At 44.8% G+C, this 8,284-nt stretch overlaps 1 protein-coding gene across 1 annotated transcript in view; it reads right to left on the reverse strand.

Annotated features, from left to right (window-relative positions):
• The window catches only part of LOC147009084 (uncharacterized), a 288,704-nt gene that overhangs the window by 93,598 nt on the left and 186,822 nt on the right, over positions 1-8,284 (reverse strand). The gene's annotated exons all lie outside the window — the stretch shown is intronic.

Here is an 8,284-nt window from a genome sequence, read left to right on the forward strand (position 1 = left end):
GTCGGGTGTGGTGTAGTAAGGTACTGTAAGGTAGAGTGTAGTACCGTATGGTACTGTAAGGTATAGTGTAGTGTAGTATGGTACTGCAAGGTAGAGTGTCGTATAGTACGGTACTGTAAAGTCGGGTGTGGTGTAGTAAGGTACTGTAAGGTAGAGTGTAGTACCGTATGGTACTGTAAGGTATAGTGTAGTGTAGTACGGTACTGTAAGGTAGAGTGTAGTACCGTATGGTACTGTAAGGTATAGTGTAGTGTAGTACGGTACTGTAAGGTAGAGTGTCGTATAGTACGGTACTGTAAAGTCGGGTGTGGTATAGTAAGGTACTGTAAGGTAGAGTGTGGTGTGGTACGTTACTGTAAGGTAGGGTGTAGTGAAGTACGTTACTGTAAGGTTGGGTGTAGTGAAGTACGTTACTGTAAGGTAGGGTGTAGTGTGGTACGTTACTGTAAGGTAGGGTGTAGTGTGGTACGTTACTGTAAGGTAGGGTGTAGTATAGTAAGGTATTGTACGGTAGGGTGTAGTGTGGTACGTTACTGTGAGGTAGGGTGTGGTATCGTAAGGTACTGTAAGGTAGGGTGTAGTATAGTAAGGTATTGTAAGGTAGGGTGTAGTGTGGTACATTACTGTAAGGTAGGGTGTAGTATAGTAAGGTATTGTAAGGTAGGGTGTAGTGTGGTACGTTACTGTAAGGTAGGGTGTAGTATAGTAAGGTATTGTACGGTAGGGTGTAGTGTGGTACGTTACTGTGAGGTAGGGTGTGGTATCGTAAGGTACTGTAAGGTAGGGTGTAGTATAGTAAGGTATTGTAAGGTAGGGTGTAGTGTGGTACGTTACTGTAAGGTAGGGTGTAGTATAGTAAGGTATTGTACGGTAGGGTGTAGTGTGGTACGTTACTGTAAGGTAGGGTGTAGTGTGGTACGTTACTGTAAGGTAGGGTGTAGTGTGGTACGTTACTGTGAGGTAGGGTGTAGTGAAGTACGTTACTGTAAGGTAGGGTGTAGTGTGGTACGTTACTGTAAGGTAGGGTGTAGTGTGGTACGTTACTGTAGGGTGTCGTGTGGTACGTTACTGTGAGGTAGGGTGTGGTATCGTAAGGTACTGTAAGGTAGGGTGTAGTATAGTAAGGTATTGTAAGGTAGGGTGTAGTGTGGTACATTACTGTAAGGTAGGGTGTAGTATAGTAAGGTATTGTAAGGTAGGGTGTAGTGTGGTACATTACTGTAAGGTAGGGTGTAGTATAGTAAGGTATTGTAAGGTAGGGTGTAGTGTGGTACGTTACTGTAAGGTAGGGTGTAGTATAGTAAGGTATTGTAAGGTAGGGTGTAGTGTGGTACGTTACTGTAATGTAGGGTGTCGTATAGTAAGGTATTGTACGGTAGGGTGTAGTGTGGTACGTTACTGTGAGGTAGGGTGTGGTATCGTAAGGTACTGTAAGGTAGGGTGTAGTATAGTAAGGTATTGTAAGGTAGGGTGTAGTGTGGTACATTACTGTAAGGTAGGGTGTAGTATAGTAAGGTATTGTAAGGTAGGGTGTAGTGTGGTACGTTACTGTAAGGTAGGGTGTAGTATAGTAAGGTATTGTAAGGTAGGGTGTAGTGTGGTACGTTACTGTAAGGTAGGGTGTAGTATAGTAAGGTATTGTACGGTAGGGTGTAGTGTGGTACGTTACTGTAAGGTAGGGTGTAGTGTGGTACGTTACTGTAAGGTAGGGTGTAGTGTGGTACGTTACTGTGAGGTAGGGTGTAGTGAAGTACGTTACTGTAAGGTAGGGTGTAGTGTGGTACGTTACTGTGAGGTAGGGTGTGGTATCGTAAGGTACTGTAAGGTAGGGTGTAGTATAGTAAGGTATTGTAAGGTAGGGTGTAGTGTGGTACATTACTGTAAGGTAGGGTGTAGTATAGTAAGGTATTGTAAGGTAGGGTGTAGTGTGGTACGTTACTGTAAGGTAGGGTGTAGTATAGTAAGGTATTGTACGGTAGGGTGTAGTGTGGTACGTTACTGTAAGGTAGGGTGTAGTGTGGTACGTTACTGTAAGGTAGGGTGTAGTGTGGTACGTTACTGTGAGGTAGGGTGTAGTGAAGTACGTTACTGTAAGGTAGGGTGTAGTGTGGTACGTTACTGTAAGGTAGGGTGTCGTGTGGTACGTTACTGTGAGGTAGGGTGTGGTATCGTAAGGTACTGTAAGGTAGGGTGTCGTGTGGTACGTTACTTTTAGGTCGGTGTGGTGAAGTGGGTCCACGATGATACACGAGTTGAAATCACGTGTTCTCGTAAAAGCAAACCACGTGACGAGTATCTTCTGTAAACGATCCTATTCACGATTTCAAGACGGTTGATTCTCCACTCTATTCACGTGATGCACAAATCACCATGGAAACCGAGATTCTTTTCATCTTCCTTCGGGTTTAATGGCGTTTTCAGAGCCGCGTGTGTCTATACACTTAACGTACTTAAACATTTCGGCTGGAGTTAACAAGTACGAATACTTTATATTGTGAGATCAATGTCTTTAATCAATTTTAAAAACGATTTGCAGAGTCGAGGGTGTTCCTGGCTCGATCGGCGCAGTGTATCCGGTACACCCGAATAGCTGATTCCCGTCTGTTGGGCAGAGTGGAAGAGGTGCGATCGGGTTCCCTGAACCCAGAAAAGATGCACGTGGCAGGGACACGTCAAAACACATGGGGGCGTGGTTATTATGATGGGGGCGTGGTTATTATGATGGGGCGTGGTTATTATGATGGGGGCGTGGTTATTATGATGGAGGCGTGGTTATTATGATGGGGCGTGGTTATTATGATGGGGGCGTGGTCATTATGATGGGGCGTGGTTATTATGATGGGGGCGTGGTTATTATGATGGGGGCGTGGTTATTATGATGAGACGTGGTTATTATGATGGAGGCGTGGTTATTATGATGGGGCGTGGTTATTATGATGGGGCGTGGTTATTATAATGGGGCGTGGTTATTATGGTGGGGGCGTGGTAATTATGATGGGGGCGTGGGTATTATGATGGGGGCGTGGTTATTATGTGGGGCGTGGTTATTATGATGAGGCGTGGTTATTATGATGGGGCGTGGTTATTATGATGAGACGTGGTTATTATGATGGGGGCGTGGTTATTATGATGAGACGTGGTTATTATGATGAGGCGTGGTTATTATGATGGGGGCGTGGTTATTATGATGGGGGCGTGGTTATTATGCTGGGGCGTGGTTATTATGATGAGGCGTGGTTATTATGATGGGGGCGTGGTTATTATGATGGGGCGTGGTTATTATGATGGGGGCGTGGTTATTATGATGGGGTGTGGTTATTATGATGGTGCGTGGTTATTATGATGGTGGCGTGGTTATTATGATGGGGGCGTGGCTATTATGTGGGGCGTGGCTATTATGATGAGGCGTGGTTATTATGATGGGGCGTGGTTATTATGATGAGACGTGGTTATTATGATGGGGGCGTGGTTATTATGATGAGACGTGGTTATTATGATGGGGGCGTGGTTATTATGATGGGGCGTGGTTATTATGATGGTGGCGTGGTTATTATGCTGGGGCGTGGTTATTATGATGAGGCGTGGTTATTATGATGGGGGCGTGGTTATTATGATGAGACGTGATTATTATGATGGGGGCGTGGTTATTATGATGAGACGTGGTTATTATGATGGGGGCGTGGTTATTATGATGGGGCGTGGTTATTATGATGGGGGCGTGGTTATTATGCTGGGGCGTGGTTATTATGATGAGGCGTGGTTATTATGATGGGGGCGTGGTTATTATGATGGGGCGTGGTTATTATGATGGGGGCGTGGTTATTATGATGGGGCGTGGTTATTATGATGGGGCGTGGTTATTATGATGGGGGCGTGGTTATTATGATGGGGGCGTGGTTATTATGTGGGGCGTGGTTATTATGATGAGGCGTGGTTATTATGATGAGACGTGGTTATTATGATGGGGCGTGGTTATTATGATGAGACGTGGTTATTATGATGGAGGCGTGGTTATTATGATGGGGCGTGGTTATTATGATGGGGCGTGGTTATTATGCTGGGGCGTGGTTATTATGATGAGGCGTGGTTATTATGATGGGGGCGTGGTTATTATGATGGGGCGTGGTTATTATGATGGGGGCGTGGTTATTATGATGTGGCGTGGTTATTATGATGGGGCCGTGGTTATTATGATGACACGTGGTTATTATGATGGGGGCGTGGTTATTATGATGGGGCGTGGTTATTATGATGGGGGCGTGGTTATTATGCTGGGGCGTGGTCATTATGCTGGGGCGTGGTCATTATGATGAGGCGTGGTTATTATGATGAGGCGTGGTTATTATGATGGGGGTGTGGTTATTATGATGGGGGCGTGGTTATTATGCTGGGGCGTGGTTATTATGATGAGGCGTGGTTATTATGATGGGGGCGTGGTTATTATGATGGGGCGTGGTTATTATGATGGGGCGTGGTTATTATGATGGGGCGTGGTTATTATGATGGGGGCGTGGTTATTATGATGGGGGCGTGGTTATTATGATGGGGCGTGGTTATTATGATGGGGCGTGGTTATTATGATGGGGCGTGGTTATTATGATGGGGGCGTGGTTATTATGATGGGGCGTGGTTATTATGATGGGGCGTGGTTATTATGATGGGGCGTGGTGATTATGATGGGGCGTGGTTATTATGATGGGGGCGTGGTTATTATGATGGGGCGTGGTTATTATGATGGGGCGTGGTTATTATGATGGGGCGTGGTTATTATGATGGGGCGTGGTTATTATGATGGGGGCGTGGTTATTATGATGGGGCGTGGTTATTATGATGGGGCGTGGTTATTATGATGGGGCGTGGTTATTATGATGGGGCGTGGTTATTATGATGGGGGCGTGATTATTATGATGGGGGCGTGGTTAGTATGATGGGGCGTGGTTATTATGATGGGGGCGTGGTTATTATGATGGGGCATGGTTATTATGATGGGAGCGTGGTTATTATGATGGGGGCGTGGTTATTATGATGGGAGCGTGGTTATTATGATGGGGCGTGGTTATTATGATGGGGGCGTGGTTATTATGATGGGGGCATGGTTATTATGATGGGAGCGTGGTTTCAGGGATGAGTGACCATGGCAACATTGGCAGCTTCAGGGATAAAATGGAACAAACTTGCGAGAATAACGGACGTGCGCACGAATGCGACAACGCGAGGGGTTAGTCGCCAATGCGAGTGTTCCGGTGAGAGTCTGATTCAACAGGGATGAGCGACGGGTGGAAACATGGGAGTGGATGTGGAAAAGGGGCGTGATTGTAAGGATGAGCGACGGGTGGAAACATGGGAGTGGATGTGGAAAAGGGGCGTGATTGTAAGGATGAGTGATGGGTGGAAACATGGGAGTGGATATGGAAAAGGGGCGTGATTGTAAGGATGAGTGATGGGTGGAAACATGGGAGTGGATATGGAAAAGGGGCGTGATTGTAAGGATGAGTGAAGGGTGGAAACATGGGCGTGGATATGGAAAAGGGGCGTGGTTGTAAGGATGAGCGACGGGTGGAAACATGGGAGTGGATCTGGAAAAGGGGCGTGATTGTAAAGATGAGTGATGGGTGGAAACATGGGAGTGGATATGGAAAGGGGGCGTGGTTGTAAGGATGAGCGACGGGTGGAAACATGGGAGTGGATGTGGAAAAGGGGCGTGATTGTAAGGATGAGCGACGGGTGGAAACATGGGAGTGGATGTGGAAAAGGGGCGTGATTGTAAGGATGAGTGACGGGTGGAAACGGAAAAGGGGCGTGATTGTAAAGATGAGTGACAGGTGGAAACATTTAAGTAACAAAATGGCCACCAGTCGGCCATCTTGGATCTGATTGCGAAAAAAAAAAACAAGTGCATATGTAAGCCGTTATTCTTTGTCGTTGTGCCAAGTTTGCACAACATCAGTAAATGCATGGTCCGAGAAATTGTTGGGGATGCGTTCGATAGCGGGGAGTTTTTTTAACAACTAAAATGGCCCCCAGTGAGTCGACCCGTCTGCCATCTTTGATCAGATCACACAATAAAGTGAGCTGCAAGTGAATGGCAATGTGGAAGAAAACGAATTATATTCATGTATTCTCAATTATATTCACTTGTTCAATTGTTGCTGGTACTTTATAAATTTAACTTTTGTACTGCAGTCAAATTGGCTGTTCGTCATGTTTCCCTTTTCCCCGACAGTCTTTTGACCTACATATTGATAAAAGGAATATGTTACTATGAAGAAAGGTCTCGCTCGCTGTATAGAAATAAGGCGACCTGGTTGTTAACACTGAAAACTTTTGCTATGATTGTGTCATTCTCTCCCTCCCACCCAAAGTGGCCACGTATTGCAATTTTGAGTTCTCTTGCCTCGTCCTTATCAGCTCATCCTGTGGTTGAATTGCCAAATGTTGTCACCCTCCCATTCTTTGGAATGTCAAATTGTGTATAAGAGGGATAGCTTTGGATTCTAGTCGGTGAAGTTCATTCGAATGTTTCAGTGTGTCATTAAATGTTTTTCCTCCGTATATACGAATTTAAAGATTCTCCTTTGGTATGCTGATCGATCGATCGTGTGGAAACTGAGTTCTGTTCCACCACACCATCATGTACTGTGCTTGTGCCGAGTTTGAACAAATTCGGACCATGCATGTCTGCGAAATGGTTGGGGACACATTTAAGTAACAAAATGGCCGTCAGTCAACCATCTTGGATATGATGTTGGAAAAGAAAAATGGTTTGTATTTGGAAGCCATCCTTCCTTATCGGTCTCTCAGATTTGATCATCGTTAAATGCATGGTCCGAGAAATGGTTGAGGAAGTGTTTGACGTCGTGTTTTTTTTTACAACTAAAATGGCCGCCAGTCAGCTATCTTGGATCTGATCTCAATAAAATGATGTGCATATGTAAACCATCATTCATTATCTGTCTGCTAAATTTGAACGAGATCGGTAAATGCATGTCCGAGAAGTGGTTGAGGATGTGTTCGATACCGTTTTTTTTCTTACAGCTAAAATGGCCACCAGCCAACCATCTTTGATCGCATCGCGAAACAAAATGATGTGCTTACGTATACCATCATGTGTTGTCTTTGTGCCAAGTACGAACAAAATCAGTCTATACGTGTCCGAGATATGGTTGCGGACACACACACGCACGGACATGAAAATCGAGACCAGATCCATAAGCCTCCTTTTCGGGGGAAGTCCAACGGGGGCTAATAAATGTTCTTGAGTGGCTCAGTCAAAGTCCTGAGTTGAACCCAATTGAACATTTATGGCGAGATGTGAAAATTTCAGTCCATCAAACTTGGCAGAACTAGAGCAATTTTCACGTGAAGAATGGGTAAAGATTTCACTTTCTCACTGTACAAGACTGGTATAGACCGACCCACAAACACTCGTAGCAGTCATTGCTGCAAAAGGTGCTTCCACCAAGTACTGACTAAGGGGCTGAATACTTTTACAACCAGTGAATTTTGATTTGTACATGTTTGTTTGCAGGTATTCCTGACATGTAACCTCCTTCAACTATCACAGTGTTTATTTGATCTCTTCAATTATAAATAAAAAAGTTAATTTGGAAAAATTGTTTCGATGTAATTTGTAATTCATCTCAATGTAGCATTATTGGAGGGGTGAATACTTTTGCAGGCCACTGTACATACCTGACTGGCAGGTGCTGCCTCAGCTACTCCGTCAGAAGGCAACGTTGGTGGCATGCCAATGACTTCGGCCTTGGCTTTCCAAGATTGCTGTTGCCTCTTTTGCTTTGCCTTTCGTTCTCGTCTTTTCTCTATATCGGACATGTTGGCCACCCTCTTTCGTTTACCGCTTTTGTCTTTTTTGTATTTTGCTCATTCAATAACAGGTATTGCTCATGATGTGCGAGATCGACATCCCGTAACAACCGATATGGTCTCTGTCTATATTAATTAATCTGTCGATATGGTCTATATTAATTTTGACTTGGAATTTGCCCTTTATACTTAAAATACGTACAACGCCGACAACATTGAATAAACCTACGCCTATATAAACCTACGAATAAACCTATAGATCATTTCCCGACTCTCCGTGACCAGAAGAGAATAAATATTCCACAAACTCTCCTTGCTGTCTCACCAGCTGTCGCAGGTTGGATAGTGAGGTCATCTGATGGGTGAATTGCAAATGACGACGGCTCCCCTTTTATTCGAGCTTTCACCAAGTCATGTGTTACACCAGTGACACGGAATCCTTGGACAGCGATGAACATTA

Source organism: Eptatretus burgeri, chromosome 17, assembly GCF_056783735.1.
Source record: "Eptatretus burgeri isolate ZD-2024b chromosome 17, Ebu_testis_v1, whole genome shotgun sequence".
Lineage (NCBI taxonomy): Eukaryota > Metazoa > Chordata > Myxini > Myxiniformes > Myxinidae > Eptatretus > Eptatretus burgeri.